Below are 17,529 nucleotides of genomic sequence, written 5' to 3'. Positions count from 1 at the left end.
CCAATCTGATAGGTGAAAAAATAGCATCTCACTAAAGTTTTAACTTACCTTTCTCTTTTTATGAGTGAGGTTAAAGTTTTCACATGTTTAAGCGTCATTTGTTTGCACTTTAGTGAACTATTTGTTCAAATTCTTTGCCTCTACAGTAACTGTTCTTTCTCTTATTGATTTGTTGGAATTAGATCTTTGTGACATGAATTGCAATTACTTTTCTAAATTTATTGATCACCTTTTGACAGTTAAAAACATTTGGCCCTGCAAAAATCATATACAGTCAAATAAATCAATATTTTGTTTTATATCTTAAAAGGCTTTTCTATCTCCATTATTATTAAAATGGTATTCTATTTTTTACTAGTTGTTTTAATGTTAAAGTTCTGACCCATTTGAAATTTATTTTGATGGAAGGCATGGTGTAAGGCTCCAACTTTATTTTTCACCTGATTGTACCAACACCATTTATTATCTCCCATAGAATCATCTTTGCTTTCTCTCTCAACCCTGGACCCCAATTTCCTAGTGCCTAGGGGCTGTCATTCTAACTTTCCAATATTTTTTGCTGTCTTTCCTTTCTTATCCCACTGTGATCACCCTAGTTCAGGTCTCACTGTGCTTATACTCCCAGCCTCTGACCTTCTCTACCACCCTTAGAATACTTTGTCTAAGATAGCTCCCACCATGTCACCTCCTTGTTCACTGTCCACAGGATAAAGTCCAAACCCTTACTATAGGATTTAGGATCCACTCCATTTGCGCCCCAACCTACCTCTCCATTCTCATATCCTGTCACTTTTCCCACTTAAAACAGTCTTTCTCATCAAACTGGAGGGTTCGTCATTCCTCAAAATGCTATGCCTTGAGTAAAACAAACGAATGTATACAGCAAAATAGAAACAGACTCGCAGATACAGAAGACAAACTAGTGGATATCAGTGGAGAGACAGAAGCGGGGAGGTGCAAGAGAGAGTATGGGATTAGGAGGTGCAAACTACTATGTATAAAATAGATAAGCAACAAGGATATATTGTACAGCACAAAGAATTACAGCCATTATTTTGTAATAACTGTAAAAGGAGTATAACCTACAAAGAGACTGAATCACTACAAAAAGACTGAATCACTATAACTGTAAAGGAGTATAACCTACAAAAAGACTGAATCACACCTGAAACTAATACAATACTGTAAATCAATAATACCTCAATAAAAAGAAATGTGGGGAGGAGCTTCAAGACGGCAGAAGAGTAAGACATGGAGATCACCTTCCTCCCCACTAATACATCAGAAATACATCTACATGTGGAACAACTCCTACAGAACACCTACTGAATGCTGGCAGAAGACCTCAAACCTCCCAAAAGGCAAGAAACTCCCCACATACCTGGGTAGGGCAAAAGAAAAAAGAAAAAACAGAAACAAAAGAATATGGATGGGACCTGCACCAGTGGGAGGGAGCTGTGAAGGAGGAAAGGTTTCCACACACTAGAAGCCCCTTCGTGGGCAGAGACGGCGGGTGGCGGAGGTGGGGAGCTTCGGAGCCATGGAGGAGAGCGCAGCAACAGGGGTGTGGAGGGCAAAGTGGAGAGATTCCCCCACAGAGGATCGGTGCTGACCAGCACTCACCAGCCCAAGAGGCTTGTCTGCTCACCCGCTGGGATGGGCGGGGGCTGGGAGCTGAGGCTCGGGCTTCGGAGGTTGGATCCCAGGGAGAGGACTGCGGTTGGCTGCGTGAACACAGCCTGAAGGGGCTAGTGTGCCACAGCTAGCAGGGAGAGTGTCTGGGAAAAGGTCTGGAACTGCCTCCTCATCCAGGAAGCACAGAGAGTCCCATACAGGATAAATCCAAGGAGAAACATGCCAAGGCACATATTAATCAAACTATCAAAAATTAAATACAAAGAAAAAATATTAAAAGCAGCAAGGGGAAAACAACAAATAACATACAAGGGAATCCCCATAAAGTTAACACCTGATCTTTCAGCAGAAACTCTGCAAACCAGAAGGGAGTGGCAGGACATATTTAAAGTGATGAATGGAAAAAACCTACAACCAAGATTACTCTACCCAGCAAGGATCTCATTCAGATTTGAGGGAGAAATTAAAACCTTTACAGACAAGCAAAAGCTAAGAGAATTCAGCACAACCAAACCAGCTTTACAACAAATGCTAAAGGAACTTCTCTAGGCAGGAAACACAAGAGAAGGAAAAGACCTACAATAACAAACCCAAAACAATTAAGAAAATGGTAATAGGAACATACATATCAATAATTACCTTAAATGTAAATGGACTAAATGCTCCAACCAAAAGACATAGACTGGCTGAATGGATACAAAAACAAGACCCATACATCTGCTGTCTACAAGAGACCCACTTCAGACCTAGGGACACAAACAGACTGAAAGTGAAGGGATGGAAAAAGATATTCCATGCAAACGGAAATCAAAAGAAAGCTGGAGTAGCAATTCTCATATCAGACAAAATAGACTTTAAAACAAAGACTATTGCAAGAGACAAAGAAGGACACTACATAATGATCAAGGGATCAATCCAAGAAAAAGATATAACAATTGTAAATATTCATGCACCCAACATAGGAGCACCTCAATATATAAAACAAATGCTAACAGCCATAAAAGGGGAAATCGACAGTAACACAATCATAGTAAGGGACTTTAACACCCCACTTTCACCAATGGACAGATCATCCAAAATGAAAATAAATAAGTAAACACAAGCTTTAAATGATACATTAAACAAGATGGACTTAATTAATATTTGTAGGACATTCCATCCAAAAACAACAGAATACACGTTCTTCTCAAGTGCTCATGGAACATTCTCCAGGATAGATCATATCTTGGGTCACAAATCAAGCCTTGGTAAATTTAAGAAAACTGAAATCCTATCAAGTATCTTTTCTGACCACAATGCTATGAGACTAGATATCAATTACAGGAAAAAAATCTATAAAAAATACAAACACATGGAAGCTAAACAATACACTACTTAATAACCAAGATCACCGATGAAATCAAAGAGGAAATCAAAAAATACGGAGAAACAAATGACAATGAAAACACGACGACCCAAAACCTATGGGATGCAGCAAAAGCAGTTCTAAGAGGGAACTTTATAGCAGTACAATCCTACCTCAAGAAACAAGAAACATCTCAAATAAACAACCTAACCTTACACCTAAAGCAATTAGAGAAAGAAGAACAAAAAACCCCCAAAGTTAGCAGAAGGAAAGAAATCATAAAGATCAGATCAGAAACAAATGAAAAAGAAATGAAGAAAACAATAGCAAACATCAATAAAACTAAAAGCTGGTTCTTTGAGAAGATAAACAAAATTGATAAACCATTAGCCAGACTCATCAAGAAAAAAAGGGAGAAGACTCAAATCAATAGAATTAGAAATGAAAAAGGAGAAGTAACAACTGACACTGCAGAAATACAAAGGACCATGAGAGATTACTACAAGCAACTCTATGCCAATAAAATGGACAACCTGGAAGAAATGGACAAGTTCTTAGAAATGCACAACCTTCCGAGACTGAACCAGGAAGAAATAGAAAATAGGAACAGGCCAATCACAAGCACTGAAATTGAAACTGTGATTAAAAATCTTCCAACAAACAAAAGCCCAGGACCAGATGGCTTCACAGGCGAATTCTATCAAACATTTAGAGAAGAGCTAACACCTGTCCTTCTCGAAGTCTTCCAAAATATAGCAGAGGGAGGAACACTCCCAAACTCATTCTACGAGGCCACCATCACCCTGATACCAAAACCAGACAAAGATGTCACAAAAAAAGAAAACTACAGACCAGTATCACTGATGAACGTAGATGCAAAAATCCTCAACAAAATACCAGCAAACAGAATCCAACAGCACGTTGAAAGGATCATACACCATGATCAAGTGGGGTTTAGCCCAGGAGTGCAAGGATTCTTCAATATATGCAAATCAATCAACGTAATACATCATATTAACAAATTGAAGGAGAAAAACCATATGATCGTCTCAATAGATGCAGCGAAAGCTTTCAACAAAATTCAACACCCATTTACAATAAAAACCCTCCAAAAAGTAGGCATAGAGGGAACTTACCTCAACATAATAAAGGCCATATATGACAAACCCACAGCCAACATCGTCCTCAATGGTGAAAAACTGAAGGCATTTCCACTAAGATCAGGAACAAGACAAGGTTGCCCACTCTCACCACTGTTATTCAACATAGCTTTGGAAGTTTTAGCCACAGCAATGAGAGAAGAAAAAGAAATAAAAGGAATCCAAATCGGAAAAGAAGAAGTAAAGCTGTCACTGTTTGCAGATGACATGATACTATACATAGAGAATCCTAAACATGCTACCAGAAAACTACTAGAGCTAATCAATGAGTTTGGTAAAGTAGCAGGATACAAAATTAATGCACAGAAATCTCTTGCATTCCTATACACTAATGATGAAAAATCTGAAAGTGAAATTAAGAAAACACTCCCATTTACCATTGCAACAAAAAAGAATAAAATACCTAGGAATAAATCTACCTAAGGAGACAAAAGACCTGTATGCAGAAAATTATAAGACAGTGATGAAAGAAATTAAAGATGATACAAATAGATGGAGAAATATACCATGTTCTTGGATTGGAAGAATCAACATTGTGAAAATGACTCTACTACCCAAAGCAATCTACAGATTTAATGCAATCCCTATCAAACTACCACTGGCATTTTTCACAGAACTAGAACAAAAAATTTCACAATTTGTATGGAAACACAAAAGACCCCGAATAACCAAAGCAATCTTGAGAAAGAAAAATGGAGATGGAGGAATAAGGCTCCCTGACTTCAGACTATACTACAAAGCTACAGTAATCAAGACAGTATGGTACTGGCACAAAAACAGAAATATAGATCAATGGAACAGGATAGAAAGCCCAGAGATAAACCCACACACATATGGTCACCTTATCTTTGATAAAGGAGGCAAGAATATACAATGGAGAAAAGACAGCCTCTTCAACAGTGGTGCTGGGAAAACTGGACAGCTACATGTAAAAGAGTGAAATTAGAATACTCCCTAACACCATACACAAAAATAAACTCAAAATGGATTAAAGACCTAAATGTAAGGCCAGACACTATCAAACTCTTAGAGGAAAACATAGGCAGAACACTCTATGACATAAATCACAGCAAGATCCTTTTTGACCCAGCTCCTAGAGAAATGGAAATAAAAACAAAACTAAACAAATGTGACCTAATGAAACTTAAAAGGTTTTGCACAGCAAAGGAAACCATAAACAAGACGAAAAGACAACCCTCAGAATGGGAGAAATATTTGCAAGTGAAGCAACTGACAAAGGATTAATCTCCAAAATTTACAAGCAGCTCATGCAGCTCAATATCAAAAAAACAAACAACCCAATCCAAAAATGAGCAGAAGACCTAAATAGACATTTCTCCAAAGATATACAGATTGCCAACAAACACATGAAAGAATGCTCAACATCATTAATCATTAGAGAAACGCAAATCAAAACTACAATGAGATACCACCTCACACCAGTCAGAATGGCCATCATCAAAAAATCTACAAACAGTAAATGCTGGAGAGGGTGTGGAGAAAAGGGAACCCTCATACACTGTTGGTGGGAATGTAAATTGATACAGCCACTATGGAGAACAGTATGGAGGGTCCTTAAAAAACTAAAAATAGAACTACCATATGACCCAGCAATCCCACTACTGGGCACATACCCTGAGAAAACCATAATTCAAAGAGAGTCATGTACCACAATGTTCATTGCAGCTCTATTTACAATAGCCAGGACATGGAAACAACCTAAGTGTCCATCAACAGATGAATGGATAAAGAAGATGTGGCACATATATACAGTGGAATATTACTCAGCCATAAAAAGAAACGAAATTGAGTTATTTGTAGTGAGGTGGATGGACCTAGAGTCTGTCATACAGAGTGAAGTATGAAAAACAAATACCATACGCTAACACATATATATGGAATCTAAAAAAAAAAAAAAAGGTCATTGAGAACCTAGGGCCAAGACAGGAATAAAGACACAGACCTACTAGAGAATGGACTTGAGGACATGGGGAGGGGGAAGGGTAAGCTGGGACAAAGAGAGTGGTAGTGTATATATGGACATATATACACTACCAAATGTAAAATAGATAGCTAGTGGGAAGCAGCCGCATAGCACAGGGAGATCAGCTCGGTGCTTTGTGACCAGCTAGAAGGGTGGCATAGGAAGGGTGGGAGGGAGGGAGAGGCAAGAGGCAAGAGATATGGGGATATATGTATATGTATAACTGATTCACTTTGTTATAAAGCAGAAACTAACATACCATTGTAAAGCAATTATACTCCAATAAAAATGTTAAGAAAAAAAAAATGCTACACCTTGGCTCATCCTGCATTCTCTGCCTGGAGTGTCCTTTCACCTAGCTCTCCATTCCCTTCCTTCGTCTCAATCCTACACGTCCTTCAAGGCTTGGCTCAGATGCCCCCTTCTCTGCAAAAGCGTCTCCCATGGCCTCTCTGTGCTCCCACCACACCTCAGCATCTTGTTTGCAGCAAGTGTTACACCCCTCCTTGTCTCTCACATTGTGTGTTTATAACTGTCCCTCCCAGCTGGAGGGAATGTTCCTTGAGAGCAGGGGCTGTGGCTAATCCGTTATTATTATACATAATAAATAGTATTTAATAAAATGAAAATGCCTTAGCCTAGTGGTTCTCAAACTTTAGTGAGCATCAGAATCACCTGAAGGGCTTGTAAAAGCAGATTGCTGGGCTCTCCCCTCAGTTTCTGATTCAATAGGTCAGCGGCGGGGCCGGAGAATTTGCGTTTCTAACATGTTCCCAGGTGATGCTGATCAGCAACTTGTGGAACCACACTTTGAAAACCACCGCCTCAGACTACACCTCAAACCTCAGACTGCAAGCCTTTGAAAACGGGGACACAGTCACACGTCCAAAAATCTCCTGCAGGAGGAAATCCTCTGGAGCTGGGTGTCCTTTACATTTCATCTTGTCCAAACAGTTCAGCCTAAGAAGGCAGTGATCAGCTCAAGGCCACAGAGGCAGAAGCACTTCCGGGGCTGGATTCATCCTCTGATTCTCTGACTCCCACTTCTGTGCTCTCCACCACACGGAGGGGCCCTCTGGTCAATGACCTGACTACACCACAGCTCTGCTACCCAGTCCCTTTATGACTGTGAGTAGACTACGTAAGCCCCCCTAGGCTTGTGATAGTCTGGGGTTCTGTGAGTGGAAGCAAGAGAAAATATTCCGGCAACTGAAACAAACAAAAAAATGTACTGGGAAAATATCAGTTTCAGGAAGTAAGGGGGGGCTGGAGGGGCAAGCACGGGCACAGCTTCATGGGACCTGAAGCCAGACTATAACAATGCCGTGCGGACAAGAATGGTTGGGTCAGGACACACCCTTGGCAACAGAATCTCCATGACCCTCGGCATTAAACCCAGATTCCAGCCAGAGGCATCTGACTGGTCTGGCTCCCAGGGCCACCCACAGCTGAGGAGAATGGGGCTCCTCGTTCTAGACCCTAAGGCAAGAAGTGATTCCTCAAATGGAAATCAGGAAGGGTAAATGGATGCTGGACAACCAAAGAGCAAGTAATTGCTCCCCAGCCTCTGTTCGGTCACTGGTAAACTGTTATGCTGAGACCCACCACATACATTATTGGAAGATCTAATGAGATAGTATAAGTACAGCACTAAACCTGGCACAGAGTAAGTGCTCCACAGTTATCGGCTGCCGCTGCTATTATTACTGTTCTTTGCAATTACCATCACCCCCTTTAAAGTCAGGATGGTTCCCCATTCCCTAAAGACCCCAACAAGCTCCAAAGGACACTTCAGTTAATTCTATAGACACTAGAAATCTGCTTGAAGCAACTCTGAACCCATAAGAAAAACCCAAGTGGGTCTTCCCTGCATTCTTTGAGGTCTTCAAGTACCCCTCGTCCACTTCATCTCAGATGCTAGACAACAGAACTACACTCGAATTGGAGCCAGCAAGTTATTTTAAGCTACTTCCATGGCCATGCTGGAAAACAGGTTGTTAGATCTCATTTGCTCTCAGTTACTAAAGCTGGTAAAAACTCAACTTTGGATTCAGTTCCCAGTAGCAAATAAACACACCTGTGTGTATCATCACAGCAATTCAAAACCTTGGGAGAGGAATTAAACCCCTCCTCCTACTCAGTTCCACCTGTCCTCCAGCAATCAGCACAAAGACACAGAAAGGGCAGGACTTCGCTCCTGTCATCCCCCTCTGAGGATTTCCTTTCCTCCTCCTCCTTCAGACCATCAGCAGCCTGAATCATGACCTACAGAAAAATGGAATTTTTCTCTCCAGGGCCCCAATTAAAATCCAGACTCATTCCCTTGGAGCTACAGATCCTCACTGTAATTAACAAATTCTCTGTGACTGTTTAGTATCTCCTTGAAGGGAGGTTCCACATCTGTCTCAGTCATCACCATATCCCCTGTACCCAGTCTGGTGTCCGGCACATAACGCGTGCTCAACAAATACGCATTCAATGTATGGACAAAAATCATACTGCATGCTTTCCTTCTAGAGAGGCATTTACTTCAAGTTTAATCATGTTTGTGAGATTAATAAAATATATTATTTAGCTTTTGCTTCTAAACATTTCAGATCACTGCCCACCACAAATGATTCGGAGAGGGATATTTGTTTTATAAGACTTAAAGTATAACTTTAAATTTCTTGTATTACAGCATTTGATATCAAGATAGAAGACAAGTATGGGAATCTTCCACAGTACTATCTTTTAATACACAAGTGGAGAAATGTTATATTGAGAAGTGTTTGACCCACACAACATTAAAAACAAACAGATTTTAATATATTAACCATAGAGAGTAAACAAGAGTAAACTTGATTTTATATTGGCAGTCACAGATCCTCTGATGATCTCTTGTTGGGCTCCTCACTGCAATTTAATTCTGTTCTACTATATATTCAAGCTATTTTTCAATTCAGGTCCACTGTCTCAAGATCTCAGAAATCACAGATGAGGAAGAATATCCTCTGGGGTTGTCCATCTAGCTTACACTCCCTCAGAGAGCTGGGTTTATTACCTCGGCTATTCTTTTGTGAGTAAACACAGACACCTAGACAGCGACAGAATGCTCATCTAAAGAAATTTTATATGAAAGCAATTTGTTTCTCAGCTTTAAACCCACACATTATCATTATTATTTAAGAATCATTTTCCGCTCATATTCCAGGGGTCTTGGGGTGTCTAGAAACAATCATATTCTGGCTCCCAAACAAACAGATTTAAGCAGACTGATTATAAAGCAAGTCTAGGGAAAATTCAATTTCAGGGTATAAACAGTGTGACTAAGAACAATGAAATTACCAATGCACTTTCCATAGTTTTCTAAGATGAAGGAAATATTTCATCAACTTCAAAACAAAAGAATCAGACAAATAACTAAAGGAGCAATTCTTCTACTCCTTCATGTTGCTATTCCATTTATTATAAAAGAATTTTTAAATTTTCACATAGATGAAGTAAGCCCAGGAATGACATTGGAAGGCTACAGTCTGCCTGCTATAAGCTTCTACAAAGAATCATCTTGGAACAAATCAATATTTTCCAATCTTTTCATATAAGAGGAATTCTTTGTGAAAAATATTTTGCTCCAGACTTTTAAAAAATTCAGATATCTTTGATTTTTTTAACTTACTATGAAAAAGTTCAAACATATACAAAACTATACAGCAGCACTGTCCAAGAGAAATGTAATATGAACCATATACGCAATTTTAATTTTTTAAGTCGCCAATTAGAGTAAAAGAAAACAGGTGAAATTAGTTTTAATTATGTATTATAATAATCCAAAATGTTACCATTTCAGCATGTAAGCAAACAATAAAAAATTGAGATAATTTTACATCCTTTTTTGTACGAACTCTTGGAAACTCAGTGTGTATTTCATACCTACAGTACAGCTCACCAAGGATTAGCCACACCTCAAGTGCACCACCGCCACATGTAGCCAATGGCTGCCCCAGGGGCCAGCAGAGATGGGGAAAAGCATTAAAAAGCCCATGAGCTCACCACTCCGCTTCAGTCAACTCACACACAGCCTTGTTTCCTCTATTCTCCCTCCCCACCCCCAGGATATTTTAAAGCAAATCCTAAAAATAGTACCATTTCATCCATGTTCAAATTTCCTTGATTGTCTCCTAATACTTTTTTAACAGTGGATTTGTTCAAATCGGGATCTAATCAATCAACTATGAGGATCTCTTTTTAATGGCAATGTTTTTTGATGACACCTGTATAACAGGAGTTATACTTTTAGTAAAATGCTTTATTCATTCAGATGTTTATTACACATCTATCTTGTGCCAGGTACTGTTCTAGCCCCAAGACACAGCAGTGAGCAAGACTCAAAGGAACTTCCGGTTTAACTCCTGCCTGCACAGTCGGATTGTTTGGGGAAGCTTTAAAAAAAAAATTCCAGTTTCATCTGGCAAATGGATAAATAAAGCGTGGTCTATACAAACAATGGGTTGTTATTAGGCAATAAAAAGGAATGAAGCACTGATTCATGCTACAACAGGGGTGAACCCAACTACAACATGCTAAGTGAAAGAAGCCAGACATAAAAGCATGATTCCATTTTCCTGAAACGTCCAGAATAGGCAAATACATACACACTTAAAGTAGACCAGTGGTTGCAAGGTGAGTAGGGGAACTGCTAAAGGGTACAGATTTCTTTTGACGGTAATAAAATGTTCTAAAATTAATTATGACATGGCAGTTGCACAACTGTGAATATACTAAAAACCATTAAATTGTATACTTTAAATGGGTGAATTGTATGAAATGTGAGTTATAACTCAATAAAGCTTTTATAAAAAAAATAAGTAACTGGATAAAGTATGTTACATTCACACAATGGAATACTATCCAGCTATAACACAGAATAAGAAAATGTCTTTAAAAAAAATTCCAGGGACCAACCCTCTTCACCCCATGCCACTTGATTCAGAAACTTTGGGAGTTGGGCCTAGGTAGGGAAAAGCTTTTTAGATCCCTAAGTGATTCTAATGTAAGCCAAATGAGAGTCAGTGGTTTCATGGAAGATTCAGTCAAGTGACCAGCAGTTACACAACGGTACGATAACTGCTCCCTCCAAAACAGATAGGCACAGAGTGCCACGCGTGTTTTCCAACTTCAACTTGGAGGCAGCAGAGGAAGTCTTCCTATAAGTGACATTCAGGCTGAAATGTGATGGATGAGTGGGAACCAGCCAGGTGAACATGGGTGAGCAGGAAGACGTTGTAGAGAGGACATAACTTTATGTGGAAACTGGGAGGCCAAAATACATTATTCATGGCCCTGGAGATACAGGTGGGGAGCTGAATTTAGTTCAGTGTGACTAGAACACACAGAGCGAAGTGATGAGCTATGAGCCAGAGGTGATTCATAGAAGATCTAGTAAATCAGGTTTAAAAATGAGAAATATTCATTGATCAATAAAACATTGATGAAAATTTAGTTTCAATTCCATAACAGTTTTAATATACTTTTAATAACAACTTTACCATATATATGAAAAAATAGTGTGTATAAGATGCAAGATATTTAACCTACAGACAATGCTTGTTTTTTTTATGGGTTTGAGATCTCCTTACAATATCTGCAAGGTGAAAACAACTAGAATAAGTGCTTTTCGTGGATTTAAATAATTAGGATTTCTATTGCTTCATCATAAATTGATGAAGGTATTACAGTATTGTGGATCAAAAAGTAGGAAACAAAATGCCACATTCCAATTACTTTTTTCACAAAATATTCTAACAGCATATAACCACATATAGTTGTTTCTACTCTCTTTTTAATTGTGCACCTACTATGGATAGCATACCAGGCTTAGCGATGTGGGGATACCAACAGGAGGAATAGATACTAGTCCTGCCTTCAACGCATCTACAATGTAGTAAGGGAGCCAATACAACTGAATAAATAACTAGGCCAGGAGGCACTGGGGTGGAGGAATGTGTCGGGTGGGTATGAAAGAAAGGGCTGAAGAGTGTGTGTGTTTTAATGCTATGAGAGACTGAGTTCAGAGAGATGATTCTGGCAGAACTGGTTTATGAGTTCAGCCTTGAAAGACTTGGGGTTTCACAGGTAGAGGCAATGAAAGAGCTTTCTAGGCAACAGCAGTATAAGAGCAAAGGCAAAATGCCCTGTTGCTGAATACAGTTCAGGCTGGGGAACAATGGGTGAAGGCAGACACTGAGCCCAGGCTGCTGGATGCTGACTTTAGGCTAAGGAGTCTACCTTAAATGGGGAGAGAAAGGACCAGGGGTTCGAGTCTCAACTCCACCTTGTATTAGTTGTAAAGTAGTTGCAAACTTAACTTCTCCTGGTCTCATCTGGAGATTGGGGGTATAGTAACAGTGCCTGCTTTGCTGTTGCTCTGAGGATTAAACACAAGTTTAAATTCACATAAGGCACTCATGACAGTAACCTGGCACAAGAAGGTCAGCAGCTACTGCTGCTGTTATTAATATTATAATTATTATTAACTATATAAGCCACTCAAGAATTTTTAGCAATATAATGACAGGATCTAGAGAATTTACCTATGATATGAAGGCGGGGCTGAGGGAGACAATGTTAAGCTATGTTAGAACAGAGTAGAGAAGTCCCTAAGACCCTGAGCTAAGATGCTGCAGGGGCAGCTGGAAGGCATGGATGTGAAAGACAAGAGGGAGGAGAGATACGAACTGGGGCGAGTATAAACGTGGTCTAAACAGTAGTGACTGGGAAGTTAAGGACATTTCCAGAGAAGGGGGCTAAAAGTTGACGAATGAGATGTAGACAGGAAAGGAATTCACAGGCAACTATAAACAACTCTCAGTTCTGAAGCTTCCTTCAACTTAACAGCCTCCATGTTCCTCAGTGCCCCAGAGTTCCATCATTTCTGTGGGCGTTCTGGGTTGAAGGATTCTCCAACCCTCCCTGGAGTACTCTCTTCTTTTTATAAATTTATTTATTTATTTATATTTATTTTTGGCTGCACTGGGTCTTCGTTGCTGCACGCGGCTTTCTCTAGTTGCGGCGAGTGGGGGCTACTCTTCATTGCGGTGGCTTCTCTTGTTGCGGAGCATGGGCTCTAGGCACGCAGGCTTCAGCAGTTGTGGCTCACGGGCTTCAGTAGTTGTGGCTCGCGGGCTTCAGTAGTTGTGGCTCATGGGCTTCAGTAGTTGTGGCTCGCAGGCTCTAGAGCACGGGCTCAGTAGCTGTGCCTCGCAGGATCTAGAGCGCAGGCTCAGTAGTTGTGGCACACAGGCTTAGTTGCTCCACAGCATGTGGGATCTTCCCAGACCAGGGCTCGAACCCGTGTCCCTTGCATTGGCAGGCGGATTCTTAACCACTGTGTCACTAGGGAAGTCCTGGAGTACTCTTGAAATGGAATTAACAATTAAGAAAATATAGTACTGCCAAGAGGCACAGTATAAATAAAACCGTGGATTATCCAGGTCATCATGCAAGGAAAAACATTATACTACCCCTAAAACTGGAATGAAGTAGAAGAAAAAAGGGATCTCTAATTTCTTCCCATCCTCTATTTTGCCATTAGCTCTTCAGGTGGTAACCATGACATACTTAGCTAACTTCTTGCTCTCAGTTTTACTACAAGAGAACAAAGAGTCGAAATGTAGTTATTTTGCTAAAAGGTTGCTGCAGAAGCTTCTGGAACTAGTAGTGGTTTCTAACTCTCCATTCTACATATGGGAACAGAGGTACTAGCTGGTCTTCCAGTACTTTCCTTAAGAGGCAGAAAGTATTACTGTGTTCAGAGTTCATTTACCACAGTGGGTTAAAACCCATCAGATTTCTCTTTAGATTTAGGTGAAAGTAAATTTAAATCCAGGTGAAAGGAGAATTTCCTTTCCTCCTACATTAAATGTGCCTCATCTACCAGGCCCACAAACCATAAACTCATCCACAAATATCCATGGCAGTAAGAGTCTCAACAATTCAGAAAATAGTACAACTAGACTTGTTATTGGCAGTGGAAAGTTTATAGCTCAACCTCAGGTGGTTTTAATATGCTGTAACATTGAACTCTATCATAATGAGTTAACATCTAATTAAATAGTGGGAGCAGGAGAAATTTCAGTCTAGTGGAAGGAGCTAAAGATTTACACTCAGAAAGACTATTAGTAAAAATCTAACTCAGCAATCTACTATTGACCCTGGGCAGATTCCCGAACCTAGGCTGCAGTTTCTTCATCTGTAAAATGGAGATAACCTCACAACACTGCCATCAAGATGGTGAAGATGAAAGAATACAGCCTATGGCAGCCTGGTAGTATCTGGCTTACAGCATAATTATTAGCTATTATTGAAACTAAATCTCGGTAATGATAAAATCTTTTAGTTAAGCAATAGCTTTTGTTATAAATAAAGCTAAATGTCTACTGGCTGTAATGGTGGAAACCACATTTTAGTTTCTTGGAAGCAGCCCAGCACAATAGAGAGAAAATGAGCTGGAATTCTAGTTCTGCCAGGATAATCTTGGGAAAACTGGTTAACCTGCTGGAGCCTCAATTTCCCATCTGGTTAGAAATACCTAGCTAATAAGACTATTGTAATGTTTAACGAGGTGATCTATATACAAAGTTCCTAGTACATATCCAGCTCTTAGTAGGTGCTCGATTAATAGTAGCTATTGGTATTTGTTCAATTTCCCAGTAGAAAAAAAAAAAGGATAAATAAACAGGAAAATCAAAACCAGCTATGAGATCATCATTCCTCATATTTCACAAAGAAGTTTTCATCATTCATTCCATAAATATTTCTTTTGTACCTACTGTGTGTCAGGCACTGTTGTTGACATTAGGGGTGGAATGATGGACAAGACAGTTAAGGTCTCTGCTTTCTGGAACTTCCATTCTAGTGGGGGAAAGCAGACAGTAAACAGCCCAAGGAGATCATTTCAGAGAGATGAGTGCTATGAGGAACACCAAACAGGGTGGTGTGCTAGTATGTTGGTGGAGGGGATGGTCATTTAGCTTGGGTGCGTTTCAGCCCAGGCCTGCCTAGTTGGTCTCCTTGGGCCAGAAGGGCGACCTCACCTTGAATGATGCTTGGAGGCAGAGTGTGGGTGATCAAAAGTTAGACCTACACCTTTACCTGTCTATGGATGGATCTCTTTTGCAGCTGCAGCTTAAAACATTTCTAAATGCCCTCATCCCAGTACTCAAACTCTGAGGGTCAGGGCAACATTGTTGGCCGGTGGGGGGGGGGGGGGGGGGGGGCGGGGCGGGTTGGTCGGATGCACTTCAGCGCAATCCCCAGACACATCGACAGCGACAACTTCACAGCTCCCCTCATCCTAGAGTCCTGACTACAGAGGAGACTGGTAGTTCGTGAGACGGAGGAGAGAGAGTACAACTGTGCAGAAGGTGGCTGGCAAGTTGCATTTCCGAAAGAGGGAGGCGCGCCCCGACCTAAGAAATATCTGGACGATCTAGGACAATGCCCATTAGTGACTCTAGAAGCTGCAAACGCTTCCCAGGCCGCTGGGAAGCCCGAAGGGACAAGTGCCCTCAGACCTCAGCCTGGGTGCCGGAGAGTGGAGCAGGCCGGGCGCGGGGAGGCGGGCGAGCCCGGAGCCTGCAAGGCCAGCGTCTCCCGGGTGCCCCCGGCGCGCCCCAGCCCGCGGATGTGGTGAAGCCGCGCGCTCGGCCCAATCAAGCCAGTTTCCTGTGCCTCCCGCCCCGGCGCCGCGCCTCCCGGCTGCCCAGGACAACCCCTCGGCGCCGCATCCTCCGGCGCCCCGACCCAGGCTCGGCGGCTTCTCGCCGTCAATCCCGGCCAAACCGTGCCTCTCAGGACAGCACTCCAGGGTGGGCAGCACTCGGGCCCTAACTCCCGGGAGGCCGGCACCGAGGGCGACTTGGGGCTGCCCCCACTAACCCGGTTGTTCCTCGGCGACAAGAGGCAGACTCCAGGCTTGCTGAGACCGGCGGCACCCCCCATACCGCAGCCCTTCCGAGCCCGCGCCACGGCCCGGGGCCCCACCACACCCCAGCGCCATCCTGGCGGGCGTCCCGACTCTTACCTGCACGCTCTGCCGCCGCGAACGCCGCCTAGCTCCGGGGTTCGTCCACACACGCGGGAGGAGGCAAACCCGGCTTCTTCGGTCCCCCAGCAACGCACAGCTGATATAGTTCCCGCACCAGCCGCAGGAGACAGGGGCGGGGACGGCTACTCGCCTACGGCCGCCCGGGCCAGAAGCCGCGCCGCGCACTGGCCGCCTGGCTCTCGGCTCTCCTTGTTCCTCCCGGCTCGCGTGCGCTGCTATCGCTCAACCAGTTCGCAGTACTTTGCCCAGAACTTCGCGCGCGCCGCCAGGCGATTAGCTGGAGTGGGGAGCAAGGGGCGGGAGCGAGGAGGAGGAGCCAGAGCCAGCTCTGGGGCGGGGCCACGCGGGGAGGGCGGGAGGGATGGCAGAGTGACCCGCACTTTCACCAACCAGGAGTCGTCCCCGGGGAAGGAGGCGGGGCCATGCACCTGGAAGAAGCACCGATTCCATGACGCAGTCAGGGGAGTTGGGAAGCCGGGTTCCCGACTGGTGCGAAGGGTGGAGGGAGGTGAGAGTTGCCTCTGGGCGGGGGTAGGAGTTCCCGGCGGCCCAGCGCGCTATATGCGTGCCCTTGACACTCAATAAATGTTCGTGGAGCGGCGTTTCCGGGCCAGGGAGGGAGGAAGAAGTGAGGGCGGCGCGTGAGGGGCTGGTTAAAGGACAAGGTTTCAGAGGACACACTGGTCGAACAGGCAAAGAGGATTCGACCTCTTGAGGAACTCAGACCGAGGCAAAGGGATGGAGAACGGAGAAAACACGTGGAGAAGGGAGGATTGCAGGCACGGGATGACGAAGGACAGAATCCCCATGGGATCCGACGGAAGGCTGTGACCCCGACATCCAGAGGCAGTCATGCAGATTGGTGCCGGGTCCCAGGAGGAGACATGAGGGGAGCGTGATTGTTTATTGTACGCAGTTCATGTGCGAAGGGGAGGGGAGAGAAAGCCTCACAGTTACAATTAAAATGCAGGAGCTCCGTGATAGACGAGAAAGCCCACCCTACAGCTCCTAAACCGGGGAGCTACCACAGACGTCTCGGAAAGAGCGTTCCAGGCAGAGGGAGCGGCAAATGCAAGGTGTGTAACCTCGCTGAAGATCCTTCTAACCTACCTCACCGAGCTGGACCTTGAGTGTGGCTCTCTAGGCGCGCTGCCTGTCACAGGGTAGGGGCTCCAGAATATTAAATTCCAGTGCCGCCCACCACCTGCGGCAATCGACACATTTCCAGCCTCCTAGACGACCCCGAATAAGGTTTCTGAGGTTCTTGCCGGAGCCACGCTATCCGCATTTCATTCTTCGCTCTCGGTTCTCCGCTTTC

The 17,529-nt window shown here is 42.9% G+C and overlaps 1 protein-coding gene across 5 annotated transcripts in view; it reads right to left on the bottom strand.

Moving 5' to 3' along the window:
* Positions 1–16,475, bottom strand: part of OSBPL3 (oxysterol binding protein like 3) — a 205,129-nt gene extending 188,654 nt beyond the window's left edge. For 3 of the 5 annotated variants that reach the window (XM_059933759.1, XM_059933758.1, XM_059933762.1), the window contains exon 1: positions 16,188–16,473. The gene's annotated coding sequence lies outside the window, so the exon portion shown is untranslated. Of the gene's footprint in view, positions 1–16,042; positions 16,103–16,187 lie in introns of those variants that run through there. The other 2 variants (XM_059933761.1, XM_059933760.1) reach the window with 2 other exon arrangements.
* Positions 16,476–17,529: the final 1,054 nt, after the last annotated feature.

This window comes from Balaenoptera ricei, chromosome 9 (genome assembly GCF_028023285.1).
Source record: "Balaenoptera ricei isolate mBalRic1 chromosome 9, mBalRic1.hap2, whole genome shotgun sequence".
In the NCBI taxonomy this organism is placed as follows: Eukaryota; Metazoa; Chordata; class Mammalia; order Artiodactyla; family Balaenopteridae; genus Balaenoptera; species Balaenoptera ricei.
The sequence above is the reverse complement of the archived record's forward strand: the minus strand, read 5'-3'. Positions and strand labels throughout refer to the sequence as shown.